Raw genomic sequence first — 25,000 nt, 5'->3', positions numbered from 1 at the left:
TATGAACATGCACAATGCACTACACCCGAAGGATGATGCAACCGATTCTACGTGAAAAGGTAAAAGGGAGGAAGAGGACTGGTCTATATAGAAGACTATGTGAATGACTAAAAAAAGCAACACACAATGCAGAACACAGGAAAACTAATCACTGCAGACATCGTAGACAAAAACAAGACAGGAAACAGAAAGACAAGGGATAAGATGAGAAAAACAAAATGGGAAAAGAAACAACTACATAGACGATTCATAAGGATGACAAAAGATGAGACTGACAAAAATACAAGGATATGGCTATGAAAATGGCGCCTAAGCAGAGAAACTGAATCTGCTATCAACCACACAAGATCACGTGATTAAAACCAATTATATCCAAGCTAAGATTGAAAAGATTCTAGAAAACAGCAAATGCAGACTCTGGACAAAGAGACAAAACAATAAACTACATAAAAAGTGAATGCAGAAAACTCGCCCTAAAAGAATATAAGAATAGGAACGACCAGATGAGGATCGTAGTACACTGGGAACTATGCAAATAACTGCATTTTGAACACATAGACAAATAGTACAAACACAAATTTATCATAAAGTCCTATGAGACATGGAAGCACACATGAATAAATCCATCGAAGCAAAGAGACCAGATGTCATAATAGTTAACAAGAAAGAAAGAACCTTCCAGGTCGTAGATTTCGTCGTCCCAGCAGATTAGAGAGTGAACATCAAGGAGACGAAGAAACAAAACAAATACACACAACTGGCCAGAGAGCTGAAAGGGATATGGAACATGAGGAAAGCCAAGATAACACTGATGATCGTGGGAACACAAGATCCAATCCCAAAAACTTTGACAAAAAGAATGAGAGAAATTAGAATCAAGGGGAAGGCTGAGAAGATACAATGGATAGCGATAATGGAAACAAATGAAATTTTAAGAAAAACCATTAAATGCGGAGACTAATCCACAGGAGCTATAAAATGCTAACTCACCATACAGAAACGGCAACAGATATAAAACAAAAAGAGAAATACTACATGGGAACAAGAAAACCAAAACCTCCCCACTTCCGAAAAATGTTTGCATCGATTGGAACTACAAATATTTGAGAAGGGTCGAGGAAGATGTACAGACTATTAAAAGAGATCATGAACTAGAGCTTGACGGGATGAGTGTAAAGAGAACTCGAAGCTTGGGAAAGCTTATTGCTACCCAAATTCTAGTGAAAACCAATGGCCATTGCCAGCAAGAAGCCAATGGCAAGTGGCTATTGTGATGATGCAAATTCATTATCAGATGTTATTGAAAGAGGTGGAGAGTACTGGAAATCTGGGGGAGACTTGTCACTCAGAATTCAGGGAACACCACTGATTGTTGTCAGTGAGTAATCTCTGATGATAGCATATGTGACAACACTTAATCTTAATAATAATAACAATAGAAAAAAGAATAAGTCAGTCGTGAGATTAAAGATGGGCCAGTATCTTATCTAAGTCTTACTTTATACAATATTGCATAAAGTATCATGGAAACGTTGATCCGGTTGAAATTTCGTATGGTGGCTTCTGTTATTAAAGAGTATCACATCAAACTTGTAAAAAAAAATATTTCAATTTGAACAAATTTTTCGAGGTCAATGGGAAAAGGAAAGATTATGTAAAGGACTTCATGGGCTACAATATGGAACATGTAGCGAATTACTATGAAACAAGTGAAGCATGCATGGTCCTTCGTGAGTGCACAGTGAATAAGGTATAAAAAAATTAGTACGTTCAGCATTTGCCCCCCCCCATTTAACCCCAAATGTCCCCAGGGCACGTCAAATCCTGATGAAAATTAACAAACCGTGCAGTTTTAGGTCTTAACATATGTAAATTTGAGTTCTGCACCATGCAAAAAAAAAAAAATTGAAAAAAAATTACTAAGTCCATAATTTGCCTCTCCCCCATTTAGCTCTCAAGGCCTTAACATATTTAAATTTGAGTTCAGCACCATGCAAAACTGCTAAATAGGCATACACAGAAAATTTTGGACAAATATGGTAAAATAGTCCCAAAAATGGAGTGTTTTTATTAGCCCTAAAAGAGCCCATGGGGCACACCCAAGAGTTATCGCAAAGTATAGACAAACAAAATTATATAGAAATCAGTTAGTTACAACTTTTCAGAAAATTTTATAAAAATCCATCGCATCATTTTTTTTTAATAAGCACAAAAGTGTCAATTTTAGCCATTTTAAACTGAAAGGCACCCCTAGAGAGACAACCAGAATTTTCCTGGAAAATCCGTTCTGTTACTTTTTTACTTATATCATGTTTAATGTTTGTGCAAAATTTCAAAAAATTCCAAGGCGTAGTTATTGAGAAAAGTGCGAACAGACGAACAGACAAGGGTGAATTTACAAGTCCACCCTCCTTTTGTCGGTGGACCAAAAACATAACCAAAATTATTACCAAAACTGTAACAATCTTTTTGAATCAACTGCTACAAGTTTTTTTCTTCTTCATCATGATCGTTATTATTATTATTATTATTATTATTATTATTATTATTTTTTATTTTTAAATATAAAAATATAAATAAAAATTTAAACAGATTAAATACAAGATAAACAAATTTTCAGTTCCAGGAAAAAAAGTGAGCATTTGTTGGAGGAGAGATTTAATATCTTCATGCCCCTTGGTTCTCCTTATGGCACCATGAATATAAATGTAGATTTTCTTCAAAAGGGCTTCTGGTCTGTGGAACACATTATCACGGGACTGCTTTCCTGGTCGTCTTCAAATCCATTGTCAACAGATTCTTATAATGAACCGTCTCCACCAGCTTGGTCGATCCCATAAATCATGCTCAATCTTTTCATAACGTTCTTCATCTCGCAATCATTTCATTTCATTAAATTTTACCCTCGACCTTGATAAGTAGTGTAACATTTAGTAAAAGAATGTACTTATCTCCGGAGAAATGCAATTGTGTGTGTGTGTGTGTGTGTGTGTGTGTGTGTGTGTGTGTGTGTGTGTGTGTGTGTGTGTGTGCGTGTTTTGCTTGTAAGTGAATGAACACTTCCGCTAGTGGGTGTGTAATGGAGTCAGTCGTCTTAGTGTTACGAGTGGACGTAGATCAACGTTTCAAATTTCAAGCTGGACACAAAAACCTTTATAAGTCTCACGATGACATACTATATGTATAAAAATATAAATTATAAATATAGATATTTTATATTAGATCCTATCTTGATAGAAGAATGCTCAATATTATAAATAGAACATTTACGTCAAAATAAAATGATTAAAAATAAAAACTTAGTTTATTAATTCATCTAATTTTTCTAAGAACTTTTAGATTCTGATCTAAGTGGATTGATTCACATCAATTTCATGGATTTTTGTCATTTGACTAAATTTGAATTATGAACTTCATTTTTCAATAACTTTCTACAATTTTAATATAACCTTTTTTAACATTAAAATGGTCAAAGCTTAAGTTTATGTTAACTAGAAATTTTATGTTTATTTTGCTAGTTATTTCATCTGAAGAAAAAGAAGCTTAATTTTTGAAACTCCATGGAATAAGGAAAATCTTTTATTATATTCCTTGGTTTTGAACTTTAAAAGCATTATTATTATTATTATTATTATTATTATTATTATTATTATTATTAGTAGTAGTAGTAGTAGTAGTCTCATGTTTTGTAAATGACTTCCAACTTGTCTTGTCTGTTGCTATTTTGATTTTGCCGCCCACCAGGATCAGGTTGTCATCAACTGATATCCATGTTTTAAGTGGCTTATCACGTAGTTTTGGGTCATCAACGTCAAAGTGAATAGAATAGTATATTTAAAGCAATCTACCAATATGCATCTAAGTTTATTTGAAAACAAGTCAGCGATCTGAGATACTTTTTATCATTCATCCAGGGATCTATGGAGAAATTTGTCCTTTGTCAACTAAATATTTTCGTTTACTAGTCAAATAGAAAAGTTACTAGCCAAACCCACGTGATATTTGGAATATGACATCTTTGTTCTGTGACAAGTCTTACACCATAAACATTTTTCTGTGATATTTTGTTTAAATAAATGTAATTCTAAGTTTACTCAATTTTATGTTGAGATTTGAAGGTATAAACATCTGAAATTCTTCAGATGTTTTTTTAAACAGTCTGCATTAAAAAAAAAAAGAAAGAGTATATTGGTCTATTAAGCATTTTGTTGTTCAAATAATTTTGACTTTGTTCGTTTTATCAAAAAAATAAAATAAAGGCTGAAACGATATTTTTCACTGTGTAATGAGATTTTAAAAATTGTCAGTGGGGGGGGGGAGAAAAAAAATCACCAAAAGAAAAGTGCTTTATCATTTCTAGTCGCCACTTAGAAAAATCACTCACAAATGTGACTGTTATTCTCGCAACGTAAAGCTCTGCCATCATCATCATCATCATTATTTTTGTCATTGGTTTAACATCTATTTTACATGCTAGCATGCATCTGGCAGCTTTTAGAAATTGACTTTCAAACTAACCTATCTTTGTGCAGGTCTTTATCCCTCTTACTCTCAAATTTATTTTTATCATTTCCTTCCATATTTTTCTTCGCCTTCCCATCTGAACTGAAGTTGCTACCTCAACTATTTTACATCTACGAATCCAAGAAATATTCATTCTTTCAATGTTACCATACAACCGAAGTCTTTTTTTTTTCTTTTTTTTTTACACAGTGGTCACCACTTATCAAGGCCCGGAAGCCACTCAGGGATAAGGGTTATTGCAAGTACAGTACGTTAGTGTGGAGATTTAATGAAGTGTTTACTTAAGAGGGCAGTTCATTAGAAATTTGTTAACGTTGGACTTGAAGACATCCACTTATAGTCAGGTGGGAAGCAGGCAGACGGAACAGAGTTCCACAGGCGTGCAGTTCTAAGAAAGAAGCTTTGTTCATGGAATCTACGTTTTGATTTAGGCACAGATAAAGAGCGGGGGAAATTTTCCACAGTGAATTCAGCTAGACGGGTGTTTTCGTGAATGATTGGCGAGGGGGGACCAGAGATTGGAGTTCAGACGAGCACCTGCCATGGAAATAACGATAAAACAAGGATAGGCTCGCAACGTCTCTTCTGTGGGAGAGAGGTTGCAGGGTAGAGAAAAGGGCATCCCCCACTAAGCCACAAAGTCTATTTTGTACTCTGTCAAGGCAGGATAGGCTGTTTTTAGTAGCTCCTGCCCAGATATGGCAACAGTATTCCATCCTTGGACGTACTTGGCTTTTATATAGATAGAGAATTGCATCAATAGTGAGATATCTTCTGGAGCGGTAGAAGGATCCCACCATCTTTCCAGCGACCTTGGCAACAGACTTGATGTACGTTCCATTTCAGATCAGGAGTAAAGGACAAACCCAGAAGCTTGCCAAAACATGGGGTTTCTCCTAGGCGAGAACCATCCATTTCAATTGATGCCAGATGGGGATCAGAACGTTGCTCTTCACAGATCTCTCTAGAGTGTTCACACACCCATTGCATCATTCTTATATCATTTCTCTCCATGCAACCCTCAGACATGTTTCATTTCCATAGGTCATCAAACTAACATATCTCTTGCTATCTACTCCCTTTCAATCGATAGTCATTACTTCCTGCTATTTTTTTCTTGGCTTCTCCTTGTGAGATAACCCTGCTATCTCGACATGTACTAAACCGAGAACTCTTACCCATCCTTTCAATGTGACCAAATCAACAAATTTTCTGTGTACACATCTCTCTACACTGTTCAGATTTAATCTTCCTCTCGTGTCATCAGATCTAAGCTTATCTTTAACTCACACATTACACATACCTGGTATCATTCTCATATCATTTCTCTTCAAACATTGTATGCAACTTATAGATTAATAATATTCAACTTTTTTTCTTCAATTAAAAATTCAATAGCATAAATTCAAATTAAGTGTTATGAATCAAATTTACCAGAATGCATTTAGGTTTATTTGTACTGAAGTCAAACATTTTAAATTACGATTTGTAATCTACAGAAATATTAAAAAATACGCCACACCTCACACTTATATACATGCCTAACCAGATTGTGGTAGTTCTGCATTTTATAGATCGTGCTATTTTTTAGATAAGATCTTCAAGTTAAATTAAATTTTTATGTTTATTAAATTGTTACGTAAAAGTACAGAATAGTTAACATGGTAAAAATGGGTCTCTAAATAATAACGTTATCATTTCAGCCCGGTCCGTTAGTTTCAATTTCCCAAACTAATTTAGTTTTTGAAATAATGGATAGCAGACGACTTTGTTTAATAAAAAAATGTCCAATAAACAGAATAAAATTCGATTTACTTTAAGTTACTACCAGAGAACAGGGCACACAAACAATCGCATGAATGAAATTGTGCCAAGGTGTTCACGATTAAGCATGGAATTTCTTGAGTTAATTTACTTTCAAGCAACGCTCCGACACGGGCCAGCTAGTTGAAAATAATTTGAAACTAAAGACTAGCAACGATGGATAAGAATAGCTAGTCTATATATATAAAAATGTAATGTTTGGTTCGTTAAAAGTGAATAAAGCCAATAAAATATTTCGTTATATACGAACGTGAAACGGGCTTTAAAGTAAAATAATACCGGATTTTTTGGAGCAGATTTGCCGTTTAATTGTACAAATATCCTCAAACCAGGTAATCACTAAAAGGGACTTTTAAAAGTCGTCACCTGTATCGAGCAAAAGTTTAAAACCACCGATTATATGCCAGCCTACGTCATGATAACATATATTGAGTGAGTTCCTAACAGTATTTTGTATAGTTCTTTAGTTTAAACTCATTTCCCCAAAATTTCCCCAAACTTAACGTGTTCGATACAGTCTGCCGCCATTTGTATTTTTCAGATATACCGACAAACATTGAATGTTTTTGAACCGATTATACATTACATAAAAACACTAAAATCTTATCCAGTTAGGTAGAACATTTACTTTTCTTGCCTTTGATAACATTTATTTGTTATATATTTATTTTTTGACAACATTTTTGTATCTGTGTTTAGTAATATGAACCCTTTTCATTTAATGTAACGTTTAGTCGGCTTGAAAAACAATGTTTATCGGTGTATTTGAAAGCTACAAATGGTGGCGGACACTGTTGATTACTTTAAGTTAGAGAAAGTGAGTTAAAACTAAAAAACTATACAAAATACTGTCAGAAACCCACCGATTATGCCAGCCTATGTCATGGTAACATATATTTGTGTGGTTTCAGACACTGTTTTGTATAGTTTTTAGTTTTCAACTTACTTTCCCAAACTTAACGTATTCAACAGAGTCCGCGACCATTTCTGTTTTTCGAGCCGATTAAACATTTTACATTACGTAAAAACACTAAACAATTATCCAGTTAGGTAGAAACGTAACTTACCTTACCTTTGCTTTCATTTATTTGTTTTTGGATAACTTTTTCGAATCTGTGTATAGTAACACCCCCCCCCATCAACCAAATATTAATTACTAACTCACATTTTTGTATACAGAAAACAACAACAACAACAACAACAACAAAAAAACATTTAGCGTTTCAACATTTTTGCTACGTTCGGCTTCATTCACTGATTGTTGGTCGAGTCCAAAACATGAATGATTAACAGAAACTCCTGAGGATCCAGATCAAATTTTGCGAGAGTACCATTTTTTTTTCATTTTCGCCTTTTTCACTTTTTGGAGTGGATTGCTGTACTAAGAATATAAGAAACATGTATTTTTCTCTTTTTATTAAATTTTTACATTACACCAAATTGAGCCACTGCAACGCGTGGCAGGGTACAGCTAGTATATAATAAAAACAGAAGGTTATAAATTTTAATCTGATGACCTTTTTAGATTTGTTCTTTATGCAATAAAAATGTATAGACGATAAAAAAGTAACGACGATTGTGAATTATCCTTTATAGATTTTCATTTAAACCGTGTGAACTTATTTGAGTGCAAATAGTAGAAAAAGAAAAAAAGGAAAACAAACATGCTTTAAATACAATATCGATTAGAGGCTTAGATTTTTTTTACCATAAATCTTAACAGATTTAGAGAGAGAGAGAGAGAGAGAGAGAGAGAGAGAGTATAAAAAAGGGAAATAAACATTACCGATTAAAGACAGTTTTATTTTTTTTATTTACCAACCATAAATAGCAGAGCATGGTACATATATATATATATATATATATATATATATATATATATATATATATATATATATATCAAAAAAAGATTTTGACATGCTGCCGGATTACCAGTGTTCATTACTTTGGATTTTACAACTATTCCTGTATCCTCATTCAATGATGGAATATCCTTTTCGCACTATAATTTTAAAACAATTTTCAATTTATGTGCCAATAAGTAAAATTTATAATTACCTACATTTATTTTGCTAATAATAGTTCCTCCGATGAGATGAGCCATTCATTAAAAATCTATGGATAAAGAAAAAAACTCTTTTTTTTCTTTTGTATTTCTTGTTAAACAATAAATTTTATTGTGAATCTACATGATTTAAGAATTTCCATATTGGTTGGTGCTGGGTCAGGGGTACCTCTTCAGAGCTTATTTTTGTTCCAAATAAGGTATGGCACGGCCTTTGGTTTTGTCAGGTTGGCTTCACGTCTTTTTTATTTGTCCATTGTGGCAAATCATCCGGTTACGACCCTTTGTGTCCTTGGGCAGTGAAAGTTCTGGATTTTGCTCCGACCACTCCCACTGTAAATCTGTTGCTGGACCCCCGTTTCGGTTTTTGGCAGACCCTTTTTAAATGTCTGGTTAACCCGCAATTGTGACAAGTCATCTTTGCTGCTGGGAAGCTCCCTTGTCCTTTTGAGCCATCAGGGTGTGAGCTCTTCCCATACCATTTACAAGGTTTAGTATCTCTCGGGGTTGATATGGTCTAGTTCTTAAGCTGTTGCCTGACCTCTGTATCCTTATTGTAGTAGGATATACACTACTGTGGAGATGGGGGATAGACTTGTCCATGGTCTCTAGGCTGACAAGCCTGTGGAATTTTTCTTCCAGTGTTGTAAGCGTCGCAGCCTCTGACAGCACCTTGCTTTGATGCTCCAGGTTTGTCAGCCCTACCACCATTTGTCCTGTTACCATATCGTTGGAGTAGCTGACTTTCCGACCACATCTTATCTCATTTGGACAAGTCACTGAAAAGTCGCAGAATTTTGCGACTGATCGAAGTCGTGCCACGAAGTCCGTAACCGATTTCCCCTCATTACGGAGTGGAATTCTTGCCGGTACACTTTGTGTAGACTTTTGACAGCTACAAGCTTTATGTGTTGTAACGTAGCTGTTCTTCCATGACGGAGTTCAGTATTTCTGCTCCTACCATGTCGAACAACAGCCTGTTTACTTCTGGGGAACAAGCCATTCTCAGCTCGTTTCTTAATGCTGTTGGCTCCGTCAACCCACACATCTTTGTAGCTATTCCAGGAGTCAATGAATATCGCCCAGTCACCATCACTTGAGTTCGGTTCTATGGTATGTCTGTCAGGTCTCCTTGTAAGTGGCTTGCTGGACTGTCCTTTATCTCTTTGCAGGGCAATGTTTTCTTGCTGTAGCTCGAGGATCCGTTAAAGTGTTTGTTCGTCCATATTCCAACATTGTAGCAGGTTTCCTATATCGGCGACGCCATGTAAAATGTCGGCAAGACGACGTATATTTGAAAGCACACCGGTTGCTGTGAATGTCTTGTTTAAGTAGCCTGCTCTCACCTCTTATGCAAGCGGGCGAGTCTACTTCTATGGGCGTGTGACACCAAGACCAGTCCGGTCTTGTAACTGGGCGTCTTGGGTTCGATTCCACCTCTACACAGACGTGCTTGAATAATGACTTGCTGCCAAAATATACAAATATATATATATATATACATATAGTCTAACGAAGCTTGGAGTATTTCATAAAATATTATTATAAAATTTTTAAAAAATGCTGTTTAAATTCTTAGCTATATTAAGTCCAACATATTGCAGATTTAGCATTACTACTAGAAAAATCACAATTACAAAAGAGAATTAAACTATATAACAATGAAAAAAAAAGGAAAAATAATAATCTTAATTTAAATTGTTAAATAGAAAACGGGATCATCAACCATTTACTATGAAGCTGTTTCGGAGATTTAAAAACAGGACAGCTATTAAATTTATGGCTATCCAGTGGAAAAACAACATTTAGACAAAATCCAATTACTGATATATAAGTTTGAAAAATAAAATAAAAAAATATATATATTATTGTTGCGATGATTAATCGGAAGCAGGAATCGAAGAATCGGAACTTTTTAGGGTATCGGAAAATTTGGAGCCTAATTCTAAAACGATTCTTTTTAATTTTTAATGACAATAGAAACATGAAACACACACAAATTTATTTGTTAAAAGTTGTTAATTTACATCATAAGACTAAGGGAAACGGAATGGGTTATAAATACCACTCCCAGATTTAACATTGATTCTTAGAGTTTAATTTATTTCTTTTATTAATACATTAAATATTTTCGCATATATTCGCTAAATGTTTCAGGGAGTTTACACTTGTTTAAAAGATTTAAAATACTCTGGATAAGGCTTTTCAATTTCGACTGCGCCGTCTGAGCATCGTCATTGTCTGTCTTCTTCTGAAATAATTAATGTTCATAGTATTTCTTCCCTTTTGATAGAAATGAAAAATATAGATAAAAATCTCACAATGAGTTTATCAAAATCTTTGATAAAATACATAAAGGGAAAACTGCAAATTTAAACTTAGACCCTCCCCCCTCCAAGGGAGAATGAGATTCGGGCATTTGTTATTGTAATTACGGAACAAACAAGAGATGAAAAGTAAATATGCAACAAATAAATGTTACCAAAGGCAAGACTCTTCTACCTATATGGAATTCATTTGTGTTTAGACTTATTTTAAAGCGTGTTTTTAGTTCAATCATTCTGTTGAGCTAAAATAAAAAAAAATAACTGTCCATAAGCCCTTCACAAGAACCCTTGATAACCGCTCAAAATCGAAAAAAAAAAAAAAAAACGCTGGTAGAAACACATCAAATAAATTTCAACAGTCGAACAAAAATATTATGTTCTACTAATATTTTGTATCGATTTTTGAGCGATTAGACAAGATTAAAAAGTTAAAATAGGCCGGAAATGATTATCATTTTATAATAAACTAACGGTGGTTGAGGGGGGGGGGGCTTGCCCGGTCGTAAAATTGTGCCTTTTTTCCGATGTCAAAAACGATTCTTTTAACCGTCTTTTTTATTTTATTTGTTGAAAATAAAATAAATCTGTTAGTAGTAGTACTAAAATAAATATTTACTGATTTTCAACGACCAGTAAAACTAAAAAATTTATAGATCATCCCATCCACAAGTGGATTCTTATGTTTGAGAAAATATTTGCGCATTTAATGTTTTTTTTATTTAAAAAAAATTTTTTTTTTTTTTTTGGTAATCAGCAAAAAATAGCAACTTTAATATTAAATATTAAGATATTTTTAAAGAATTGTAATCTGTAATTTTATCGAAATCGAGAATTTGGTATGGAATCAGTAATTGTATTGGAATCGTCCCGTCACTAATATGTATATAAATATATATAGATGTATAATAAAACTATTAAAACTTATTTTAACAACTACTCTGATGTGTTGGCACATAAAATTATATAGAACTAAAAGATGCATAAAAAGAAGGTTAACTACATTTAGTACCAGAGAGGCAAATAGACAAGCGGAAGAAAACCTACAAATCCAAAACCTCGAGATATAGATAACTGCTATGCACATACGGCGTTACTCGGGAATAATCAAGAACCCTTATGTATTCTACAAACACTAAAATAATCTAGAACAAATAAAGACGAATATTTTGTACAAAACCAACTCTAAATTGGAATAAAGGAAGAGAATATATATTGCTCAGCCAATGAGCAGAACTAAAAATATTTCCACAAAAAGCATTAAAAAAAAATCTAATAAAAATAGACGCTGAGTTGCTAGCAGCCAATTTTCACACTATAAAATAAAGCTACAGTTTATCTGCAGTCCAGTATTCATTCACATACGACTCCCAGCAGTTTGAACAGCACATTTATTTGTCAATTCAGCAGTACTTAAAACAACTCGTGGGAGAAAAATACACTCTCAAGCTGAACTGTTCATGCCCATACAATCAGCAGAAGCCTGATACTTGCTGGGTTTATTACAACCAAAATCTAAAATATTTGAACTCAACTTCATCGTTGTACAAACTTTTAAACCCACTATATGATGTCTATGAATAAAATGTATATAATTTAATTTGTATGAATTGTGATGTTAATTTATTTGGTGTGCTTTAATACCGCTACACTGTTCTTAACCTTGGACGCCATATTTTCAATTTTATTATTTTCTTTCTAATTTTAATAATTTTCAATTTTCAGGAAATCAATTAAATAAAGTAAAATGTCAATAGTTTTTTGCTGAATTTTTTAGATGAGGATTGATAATTTGTATAATTAAATAATTAAAGAATATATATATATATATATATATATATATATATATATATATATATATATATATATTACAGAAACACACGCACACACACAATTATGAGACAAAGTAACCACAAAAAACAAACACGTGTGCATACACACAACTCCACACAAGGAAGAGGAACGATCAAAAATAAAATAAAGAGAAACTATGATCCGAATTTCCACTCAATAAACTCGACCTGATCCCAACCTAACTAAGGGTGAGCTACACTTAACTTCGAAAGAAATAACAATTTAAAGATACATCCTATTTTGTGAGTAGAGCACTTATCATCTGAATGGACTTCTGTCACAAAATTTCTGATGAGGACGTCAGAAATTGTGCAAAACGCATTTAACTTAGTTCAATAATTGGAAAAAATAAAAAAATCAAATCAAATAAAAAAAAAACAAGTATATAAAAAAACACAACAATTGCTGGTGACCTCATTCATAAGTCATCCACATACAGTACTGTTTCGCGGTTTCACTGCTCATCAGTGCAGCTAGACAAGCAACTACCTCAAACCAGGATCGTAACCTGATCACCCAAATGACAATCGGAGCTTCTAACTTGGGCTATGTGACTGCTGCTATGCGGGCTGTGAATTAACAATGTTTTGACAGTGTTCAAAATACCTAAGCTCAATTTGTTTACACAAAGAGCATCAGTTCATACGCTAATGGTAATTTGTATATCACTTCTTAAATGCTCAGCCTAAGATAAGGAGCATTATATATATATATATATATATATATATATATATATATATATATATATATATACAACATTTTTAATTAAATATTGATAATTATTTTTATACTTACAAACACAAGTGTTTCATGCGTATGCAATCATCAGTGTAAGAAGTGATAATTACTGCTGGGCGTGAGATTTGAATCCAGTTACAAAGCCACCCTTGACTTTGTAGACTAGCATCTTCCCTCAAGGCCATCAGCAATTAACACAAGAATGGAAGGAAATTAAGTATTTATAAATGCCATATTGGCGGGCATTCACAGTAAACAGTAATAAGTAGCAATATGACACATCTAAAACACCTAAAATTCATACTAGAATTGGCTGCAAAAACCTGTGGCACAACAGATGAAATTGGTAAGTTAATCAGTTCTAAATGATAATATTTGTGAGGTTGAAGGTTCAATCTTCAATACAGGCGATACTAAGAATATAATTATGAATTAAGATTTTTGTCTGATAATGGCTTACAGAAGAATAGTGAATTAAATAAACGGTTATATTCAAAATGTTCAAATTTTACAAGGCACACTTGAAGAAGATCGGAATTTACATCGGCTGAAATGTTGTGAGAATAATATCCAAGATGAGAACTGTAATCCAAATAATCCAAGTTATTTTTTTTGTTGTTTATGGGGGTCCGGTGTGCATGTAGACCCCACACTATTATCGTAAGGAATCCTCAATTTTGGAGTTAAAAGTAACATAAAGTAAATCTTTGTCTTTACTATTAAATTTTAAATTAAAATATTTGTCTTATGTCTCCTTGACTCTCATCTGTGACCTTGATATTATCAGGAAGTGACAAGAGAGAGAGAGAGTTGGTTCAGGTTGCAGATCTCAAAAGGCAGGAAATTCGACCTATACTGTCCCTGCCGAATGCTACAAGTCTGCTTTACTCAAATCAGAACGTGATGCAACGTCATACTCTTCAACCAATCTCTTTTAAAGATGAGACTTAGCTGATTCAGCCATGCTGCATATCACAAGGTTGGAGAAGACATCCGGTAGGCAAACTGAAAATGTGTTTACATATCATTAAAAGTTGACCTCGAATCTAAATCCAGTCTGCAAGTCTATGGTGTTCACTGCTGGCCCGAGGACTGGGTGCCCATCACTATCTTGGCTGTTGCAGACTGTGTGTATGGTCTGTGTTCATCTGGGATGCTGTGTATTTTACGGTAGGAGCCGACTCAAAACATCCTGAATGAATGTCGCCTCAAGTCAAAAAGTGACAAGTAAACAGATATGTAATAAATAGAGTTCATCATCGATTTACAGCCACAATTGATTATGACTGTGCAATGATATTGTAATGATCTTAAAGTCATAATTGAGCAACATTTTCCCAACTCATTATTGTTTTATTACTATTTTATCTTCATTGATAATATGCTTGTGAAGATACCGACTTTCTTATCTAAAATGCACCAAACATTGTTACTGTTTTTTTTCTTTCTCTTTGCAAAACTCAATCATGTTCAACAAGGCCAAAAATAAAAACAACAATTTTCCATAACAAAATAACCAAACCAAACCATACCAAACCAAACACCATAAATAAACTTGAAACATAAAAACATAACAAAATAACCAAACCAAACCAAGCCAAGCCAAACACCATAAATAAACTTGAAACATAAAAACTTTTATCAAAATGACAGAAACTTAAAAGGATTGATATGCTGTAAAACGAAACAACCAAACCCAATTACAAATAACTATTTGAAGATATAAAGAAATTGAAGAATAAAACCTTTTTCTAAAATTACCGGATTCAGCAATAAATAAACCAAAAAGGGTTGATATGCCGCAAAACAAAACAATCAAACAACCAAAAACTAATGTTTTCAAACCTCTCCATTTTCATTTGTACTATTTATGTTTTTGTCATGTCCCTGTCTGCATTAGATTTGCCGAATTTGAACGATTTTCAATGCGAACCAACCTCCTTGGTAACATCTTCAGTTGATTCCTAGATTGTTCTTTTTGCTTCTTTGTTGGGGTGCCTTGTTGGGCCAAATCAATTAAATGCTCAACGTTTCCATTTGAGAATGAAGTGGTGGTGCTACTTGCAGAAATCAGAAAATTTCACTGAAATAAATCAGTACCAAATCGACTGAAAATGTGTTGTCATTTTGGAAACTATTGTATTTCACTGTCTTATGTAACATAATACTCAAATTAGGATCTCAGTCTGAGATTTTACAAGCATATGACGAAATGAAAAGTATCATTTTGCAAAAACGTAATTTCTCTTATTTCCGTCTCTCCAGTTTGTGTGATAAAAACTTTAGGTTAAAAGGCATAACATTTGAGGCTCACCACTTCCGGCTAAGAAGTAATTCAGAAAAAAAAGCGGTTAAGCACAAAAATTAGTTTCCTGCGTATTTTAGTTCATCACATAAAAAAAAAATCAAACAGTTTTTATTGGAAAGTTAGAATTTTATTTTTATTACAAATGTTTCTTATAATTTGAATGTTTTCTTTTTAAATTTTTTTTTACAAATATTCAAGGGAAATCCTTTTTTTTATCTTACCTATTTAATAACAAAACTATTTAATAGTGAAAATGACTGAGTTGATACATATTTTATGCATACTTATTTTATAAAGAAAACGTGTTTTTGTCCTAAAATATAAATTTTGTAATTGAAAATTTATTTTTTCTTCATAAATAATTAAATATATTTTATAGATATTTAATGACGAAAATATGTTTTTTGTCTAAAGATGTTTGGTACTTGTACATTTTAATATCACTGTGCAAATTTAGAAAGCCATTCTTAATATGGGGAGGTAGGGAGGTGGGGAGGAGGCTTTGCTAACTTTTCCAAATACACATTTTGATGGTTTCAAACTGCTTCTTCTTCTTCTTCTTCTTCTTCTTCTTGCAGCAGTAGTATAAGTAGTAGAAGAAGAAGAAGAAAAAATCGATTTTTGCCTTTCTTCTGAACTACTTCTTAACCAGAAGTGGTAATCCTAAGACATTATGCCTTTTTTACCAAACATTAAAGCAGCTGTTTGCAAGACAAAATGCGATTTCGTTTAACATCTTTTCAATTTGCATACTCAAAGATATGATGTCATCTAAATATATGGTCCATTTCTGTTCTCCTTTACATTGCAAGGAAGGTAGTCTCCCTTTATCTGGTTAGAAACCTACTCACATTTGCTACAATCCATATCTCACTGGCCTGTTGCAACATCTGGAATGATCCACCAATCACTTATCTCTTGGACAGGATCCAAAACAGAATTTCGGACTTAATAGGCGCCACACTGTCTGCAAAGCTTCACCCCCTGTTGAATCATCTTGTGCTTGTTTCACATGTACTTTCACAGTATGTACTCCAATGAACTTACTGCATTTGTTCCCCCACCCTCCGCTAAATGAAAATATCCCCAAACAACCCGATCTGCAGTAAAGTTTTTGAACATACAAACGAAAGGTATAAGCACAAATCATAGACAGCATTGGAGCACAAAATCATCTTGGACTCATTCTAGCAAGGAAAGCTGATATGATAATAGTCAACAAGAAGGGGGTGGGGGGGGGAAGCACACTACAAAGTGAAGACCAAGGAGACAGAAAAGTAAAGCAACTACTTACCAGAAAACTGAAAAGAATATGGAACATGAAGAAAGTATAAAACCAATTTTTGTGGAAGCACCGGGGGAAAAAACATCAGAAAGATTGAGATGATGCAATGGACGGCAAAGATGAAAGCAGCTGAAATCTCAGGAAAGTTCCAAATGTAGAAACCTATCGACATAAACTACGAATGTTGACCAGCCACATGAAAGTTAAAATAAAAATACAGCAAAGATATATAAAAAAATAAATAAATGAAACTAAAACAGCCAGAAATCCACAAAATCATTCGCTTCCCTAATAAACACCTCCCCCCCCCACACACACACATATACATATAATTCCAGATTAATATTTTCCAGAGGTGAAGCAACCAATCAAGTTTTAACAAGGTCAATGCAAGAGTGCGCAATAGAGCAAAATACACCTTTTATTTGTTTTACATAAGCAGTTATATATCACTTCACATTCATTCTTCAGGCGATAGCAATATCACCAGAAGAGATCTCTAGTTATTTGTAACTTGCTAACCGAAACATGCTCATGAATGTGTAGCAACATATAAATGCTTATGTAAAACAAGCAAAAATTATATATATATATATATATATATATATATATATATATATATATATATATATATATATATATATATAAAAGGAAGTTAAAACTTTTTAAATTACAATTTACAAAATGTATTACTTGAAACTCATATCGATGGAAATGGATCATGGAATTTATCTCTGCACGAATTTAAACGCCCCTGGTAGCGCTTCATTCTAATTTCTTTTGATCTTTCAAGACATAGCTTCAACTCTGTAGAAAACCTACTGTTGATTTTATAAAATGGCTTGAATTAAAGTTTAAAATGCAAAAGTCGAGTATCATAGTTCAATTGTGCTCTAAACAGAAACATTCATTTCGAATGTCATATCCAAAAACCTACTGTTGATTTTATATACCTGGCCTTTCTGCTTATTCAGTGATAATGGCATGAATTTAAGTTTAAAATGCAAAAATCGAGTATCAATGTTCAATTATTTTTTAAAGAAAACATTCATTTTGAACGCGCCCCTATTATATCAAAGAACTTACTGTTGATTTTATATGGTGGGTCTTTCGACTTGTGTGGTAATAAAACTTCTTAAATGCCCTCGTGATGTTAGGCTGTATAAAGCGTTAACTTTAGTCAAAATCGTCTGTTCATTTTTTCATTTGAGTTTTTCAATTTTCGATACTTATTGAAGACATTCTTGTACAAATCCTATCTAAGAACACTGCCAGATACATAAAGTACATTTGTGTGAAATTTCATAAAAATCGTCCAGCCGTTTCAGAGTCCATAGGGAACACACACACACACACACACACACACACACACACACACACACACACACACACACACACACACACACACACACACACACACACACAACGTTCCTTTTATATAATAGTAGAGATAGCTACAATGGTTTAGTGAGTTTCTCATTGATCGTCAGTTTATATTTATAAAATAGACCAAATTAAACAGCTGGCATTTCCTTACTAATTCTGTTTGATTAAGCACGTCAGGTTGCTTGTTCTAAATGTATCTGGCATTTTAATGATTAAAATCCATCGTGTGAATTGGTCATCATTTCAAAGATGGGCTTAAAATCTATTGTTTTTACAAACGGATTTCATCCGAAAAAGGATTTATTTTTAATTCCAATGATTTTCATTGTTCATCACTTTTAAAATAATCTTATAATTTATAAATGCTTTCAGATTAATAGGGAGACTCATCGGTTCTTTGATACAACAGGGACACACGAGAAAATTAATAGTTCTCTTTTTAGAGTTGTAACACAAATGATTTGTAATAGTTGACTTTTTTGTTATGCTGTGAAACTTTTATTCAAATCAGAAATTATTTTCTATTCATTACTTTAATAGATGTAAAAATTGCAGACAGGTTTACTCTCGCGGCACTTACAAATTGCCAAATAGGAATTAATTTCTGACCTGAACTGAAGACGCATGTGAAGGATCGTGGTTTATTATTAAAAAGTGGACATTGTGTTTATTTTCAACAGCCTTGTAACTTTCACCTCCGTTATTTTGTCCTTTAGTCCTCACATTCTATGAACGACGTTTCTGACAAAGGGGAAGAATTGCTGTTTTCTGGGTCAGCATCTATCCATCGCACATTTATTTTGGACTGGTTTTTGACCTTGAAGTATTTTGTTTTAATTTCTTTTTAGCATCGTGGTTTCATACATTGTCTGGAGTAATTTCTATTTAAAAGAAAAATTGTGTTCTAAGCAAATATATATATATATTTTATGACTAGCATGGCTACTCGGCATTGCCCAGTGCAATAGACGAGTTAAATAACATTTTCGTTTTAAAACTTTTTTCTCTATCAACCTCTTTCTGACCTACTTTCTCTCTTTCTCTCTCTCTCTCTCCCTCCCCCTCTCTCTTTCTCTTCCTCCCTACCTCTCTCATTTCTTTCTATCTCCTCAGTCAAGAAGTTTTTTCTCTTTTTTTTTTTTTTTTTTTTTTTACACAGTGATCACCACTTATCAAGGCCCGGAAGCCACTCAGAGATAAGGGTTATTGCAAGTACATTACGTTAGTGTGGAGATTTGATGAAGTGTTTACTTAAGGGGGCGGTTCATTAGGAATTTGTTAACGTTGGACTTGAACACATCCAAGTTGTAGTCCGGTGGGAAGCAGGCAGACGGAACAGAGTTCCACAGGCATGCAGTTCTAAGAAAGAAGCCTTGTTCATGGAATCCGCGTTTTGATTTAGGCACAGATATAGAGTGGGGGAAATTTTTCACAGTGGATTCAGCTAGACGGGTGTTTTTCGTGAAAGATTGGCAAGGGGGGACCAGAGATTCGAGTTCAGACGAGCACCTGCCATGGAAATAACGATAAAACAAGGATAGGCTCGCAACGTCTCTTCTGTGGGAGAGAGGTTGCAGGGTAGAGAAAAGGGCATCCCCCACTAAGCCACAAAGATATTTTGTACTCTGTCAAGGCAGGATAGGCTGTTTTTAGCAGCTCCTGCCCAGATATGGCAACAGTATTCCATCCTTGGGCGTACTTGGCTTTTATATAGATAGAGAATTGCATCAGTAGTGAGATATCTTCTGGAGCGGTAGAAGGATCCCACCATCTTTCCAGCGACCTTGCCAACAGACTTGATGTACGTGTTCCATTTCAGATCAGGAGTAAAGGTCAAACCCAGAAGCTTGTCAGAACACGGGGCCTCACCTTCAACTAAAGATAGAACAGACACTACACTTTGAACTATTTATTTTCAGAAAGATAAAAAATTTACATTTACAAAAAATTAGGCACTACGCTTTGATCCTAGTTTGAAAGATAAAACATGTGTATTTTAGTTCGAGTTTCACACTAAAGGTTGATGAAAAAAATCATCCTTAAAGCTGATTACCTCCCCCCCATGCCGATTACCTCCCCACCTGACTAATTTTGTTTTTGGTGACCCCCAAAAGAATTTTAGAATGCACAAATTTCAAGGAAATTGTTATTTATTTTATTTAGAAAGCGAAGTATTGACTCTTCTATAAATATGACACTAGGTACATGTGATATAATTTAGAAATCATTTTAAAATTTACACATAGTAAGAAGCAAAGCAGTTCATACAAAAAGTCAAATCGCACTTTTGGCAATAAGTTAGTGACTTACTATTACAAGCCTCAAGTTCACACTTCATCGAACAAATAGAATTTTAGCAAATTTCACAAGAATTTTGAAGAGGGTCCCAACAATTCTCGGAGAGAAATTGGTGAATATGAATTTTATCTTTTCTTCAGAGTAATCATACTGTAAGCAATTCTATTGTATATTCTTATAGATTAAAACAAAACTATTTTAAAAATCTATAAGATAGCATGCAGTATGTTTTATTAGTTGGATATAATATCCATATTCTGTCGTAGCAATGTTGAAAAAAGAATGTATCAATATTATATTTTGTAGATGTGTATTGTGTAGTTTCTAACTTTTAGCGGGACACACACGCACATACACACAGATAATTGCCTTGTATATATATTTTTAATATTTCACAATTATTGATTACAATTCATGTGATATATTTTTTTGGTCTCCCGACAAAAGGAGGGTAAATCTTGTCCGTTTGTCTGTCCGCACTTTTCTCAATAACTACGCCTTGGAATTTTAAAAAATTTTGCACAAACATTAAACATGATATGAGTAAAAAAGTAACAGAACGGATTTTCCAGGAAAACTCCAGTTGGCTAAAATTGACACTTTTGTGCTTATTAAAAAAATTGATGCCTTGGATTTTTATAAAATTTTCCGAAAAGTTGTAACTAACTGATTTCTATATAATTTTGTTTGTCTATACTTCAAGATAACTCTTGGGTGTACCCCAGGGGCTCTTTTATGGCCAATAAAAACACTCCATTTTTGGGACTATTTTACTATATTTGTCCAAAATTTTCTGTGTTTGTTTATTTAGAAGTTTTGCATGGTATTGAACTAAAATTTAAATATTTTAAGGCCTCGTGACTTTGGGGGCTAATTGGGGGTGGGGGCGGTAAATGATGGACTTTTTTTTTTTGTATGGTGCAGAACTCAACTTTACATATGTTAAGGCCTAAAACTGCACCGTTTGTTCGTTTTCACCAGGATTTGACGTCCCCTTGGAACTTTTGAGGCTAAATGGGGGGTGGGGGTGCTGAATTTAGTCATTTTTTTATGCCTCTTTTACTGTGCACTCACGGGGGACCATACATGCTTCACTTGTTTTGTTTTTTTAATTATTTCTTTAGTTTTCACATAATGCTCTGAAAAGTGTAATGTAAAATTGTTACAAGAACTCGTCTTATTACCACAACTGCAATGAATTTTTTTCCTTTCAAACGACATTTCCATGAACAGAGTTTCTTTCTAAGAATTTTCAATCTGTGGAACACGTTATTACATGATTGCTCTCCTATGGGCTATAACATGGACCTATTAAAATCCAGTGTCAATAAATACTCGTCATAAAGTATGTATTCTTCTTCTTGCTTGAGATGCCCTTTTTTTTACTTTTTTTTTTTTTCTTGACGCATTTAGCTTTGTTGATTCATTATCTCCACGATTTTCTACAACTCACTTTAGAGTCTAATCTCCTTTTATGGACCATTATTGATCTATCGTTTCACCTGAGCCATGGAATTGGAATCCATAGTTCTTATGTGTAATCATGCAGGCAAGTGTAGTTCTTGCAGCAAATCATCTGATGTGTTGGGTTTGGTCAGATTTCCACTTGCTCATGGATCTGTCATTGTGCTGCAGACGAGTGAGGGAGAGAGACAGAACTGTGGCCTTAGCTGTAAACAATCTCCGGCAGGGTCACAGGTCACACCTGTTATTCAAATATCTGCATTTCTGTATAACAATCATATTGGTGTTTCTTGCTATATTTAATTAATCTAGGTTTATTTTTCCCTTTTCACTCTGACACTATTATCACATGCAAGAATATACCAGCAAGGCCACCCAATGTTGTCCAAGGCACGAATATCATTATATATATGCTACACTTGAAGTCACAAAAATTGAGTGCCTGTTTTAGCCAACCGAACTACAACTAAAGATTACGTATACATAAAAAAAGAAATAGATCTGCTATGTAACTGCTAATTTTTTTTTTTTTTTTTTATATCACGCAAGCTTACTTTTCATTTCACATGGTTCAACAGATCAACTATTCCCAAATGTCATTATGGGCTAATCATTTGTAAGTTTTCCTTGTCCGGCAAACCTTTCTGTGATTAAAACATTCATTGTTCTGCATCAGTTTATTTAATAAGATGAACACTCTACATAACCGAACGAGTACAACTGATTTGTCCTTAAAATAACGTCTATGCGAGGCAAATCATCTGACCTGATGTGTTAGATTTGAGTCAGATTTCACAATGACAAATACATCTGATCATGGATCAGTCATTGTGCTGCAGATAGGCGAGAAAGGGCCGGGTAAGGACTCAGCATTATTTGCGATATAACATGACACTCCTGAGAAAACAGCTTCACAATTTACCCCAAATGTAAGGGACAGCTCACGATGTTATCAAAGGTAACATCTCACAAAATTTCACGCAAGCTGTATTGTGGCTGTACAAAGTCATTTGTTATTATTAATTACTAGCAGGAAGACCCGACGTTGCCCAGGATTGAATGATGATCAATGAACGTTTCACACACCCATATTTTTATTGTCACCGAAATTGGTGAAATCAACCATTTTTTTTAATCAAATCGATTGATTGCCTGCTTTTGTTGGGGACTAATCATGGTGCACTTGGAGGAAGCTTCGCATATCTTCTGACAGTGATTTAGTCCATAATACATTGTAGTCTATATTGCACTGTAGAGAACCTCCTATTGATTTTATAAAATTATTTTTATATATATAGTGGCTTGAATTAAAGTTTAAAATGCAAAAGTCAAGTATCATGATGCAATTGTGCTTTAAATAGAAGTATTCATTGATGTATCAAAGAACCTACTGTTGATTTTATATGCTTGGCCTTACTGCTTGTGTGGTAATAAAACTTTTCAAATGCACTTGTGATATTAGGCTGTATAAGGTGTTAACTTTGGTCCAAATCGCCTGTTCCTTCTTTCATCGGATTATTTCGATTATCAATTACCAATACTTATTGAAGACATTCCAATAAACACCTATCTAAGAACACCGCTAGGCACATGAAGTATCTTCGTGTGAAATTTCATAAAAATCGGCCCAGCCGTTTTCGAGTCCATAAGGAATGAACTGATACAGATACACACAAAGTTCCTTTTATATAATAGTAGAGCTTATTTGACTTATTATTGCTTAAACAGCAGATTTTCTGATTATAAATTGTTGCACTTTTAGAACAGATTGGATGGAGTAAACTCAAGGAACTTCCACCATTACTAACCAGCAGAGCGTTACAGCTGTCGACCAAGGGAAGAATCTTCAGACATGTTTGCACAGTGTGATGATCTATCGAAATGAAACCTGGCCAGTAAAGGTTGAGGATATATGTTGCATGGAGAGAATATGATAAATGTATAATGTGAGCCTTAAAGACACGCTCAGACCTGATGATTTCAGAGAAAGATAAAATCTACACAATCTAAACACATGTGTGCAGAACAGGACACTTTCTTGGTTTGGTCACATCGAAACAACGCACGAATGTTTTTAGGTTCGTAGCAGTAGTCAACACATGTGCACACACTCTCTGTGATTAAGCAAATTAGTCAGTGTGTATTCGTTAACTATTTATAAATATATTTTTTATTGTGAATAAAGGCTTAGTATTTGGTGGGAAAAAATCTTTCCAGTTCTTTCCCAGAGGTTGTAATTCTTTCTTTCCTCAATCTTGAATAAAAATGACTGTTAGTCTTAAATTATACTATGCTTCTGAATTTTTTAGACGAGTCTTTATCAGTTACTTTACTCACTACCCCACAAGTCCGCGAAATAGCTAAAGTACTTGGTAAAATTCAGTTGTAAGTTACATTCTCCTGGCGGTTGCAGATTCAATTCTCAGTATGGGCAGCACTCAAAAATACAGTTGTGAATTACTTAGGACTTATACCCAGTCGTGCTTGATCAAATAAGAGCATGTTACCCTTCCATTCAAAATTCTGTGCAGATTCCCGAGTTCGACAGAAAAATTCCTGAGTTTGACACGACACACCTGAAGAAGATCGGAGTTTATATCGACCGAAACGTAAAAATAACACTCAAGATAAGAACAGTAGTTTGGAGAATCCAAATAAGATGGACTTTAAATAGTTTTTTTTGTCCCCCATTTTTATTTTTAAATTTGTTTACTTTTTTATCAAAATCTTTTAATGGCGTAAAAAAAAAAAATAAAGTTTGATTTTTAGTTGATCTGAAATAGAAATAAATTTGGTGAGAGAAAAAACAATAAAAAACACAAACAAAACAATTTACAAACAAAAAAAAAACAATAAAAAAATAACAAAAAATGAAATTAAGGAAGGATAGTAATTAATAAAAAAAATAACACTAATCAAAAGTAAAAAAT

General features: G+C 33.8%; 1 protein-coding gene across 2 annotated transcripts in view; it reads right to left on the bottom strand.

The window, feature by feature from the left end:
- LOC145260529 (ras-like GTP-binding protein RHO) overlaps positions 1-25,000 on the bottom strand; it is a 218,445-nt gene that overhangs the window by 191,441 nt on the left and 2,004 nt on the right. The gene's annotated exons all lie outside the window — the stretch shown is intronic.

Source organism: Euprymna scolopes, chromosome 36 (assembly GCF_053919585.1).
Source record: "Euprymna scolopes isolate OS-2025 chromosome 36, ASM5391958v1, whole genome shotgun sequence".
Taxonomy (NCBI): Eukaryota; Metazoa; Mollusca; class Cephalopoda; order Sepiida; family Sepiolidae; genus Euprymna; species Euprymna scolopes.
The sequence above is the reverse complement of the archived record's forward strand: the minus strand, read 5'-3'. Positions and strand labels throughout refer to the sequence as shown.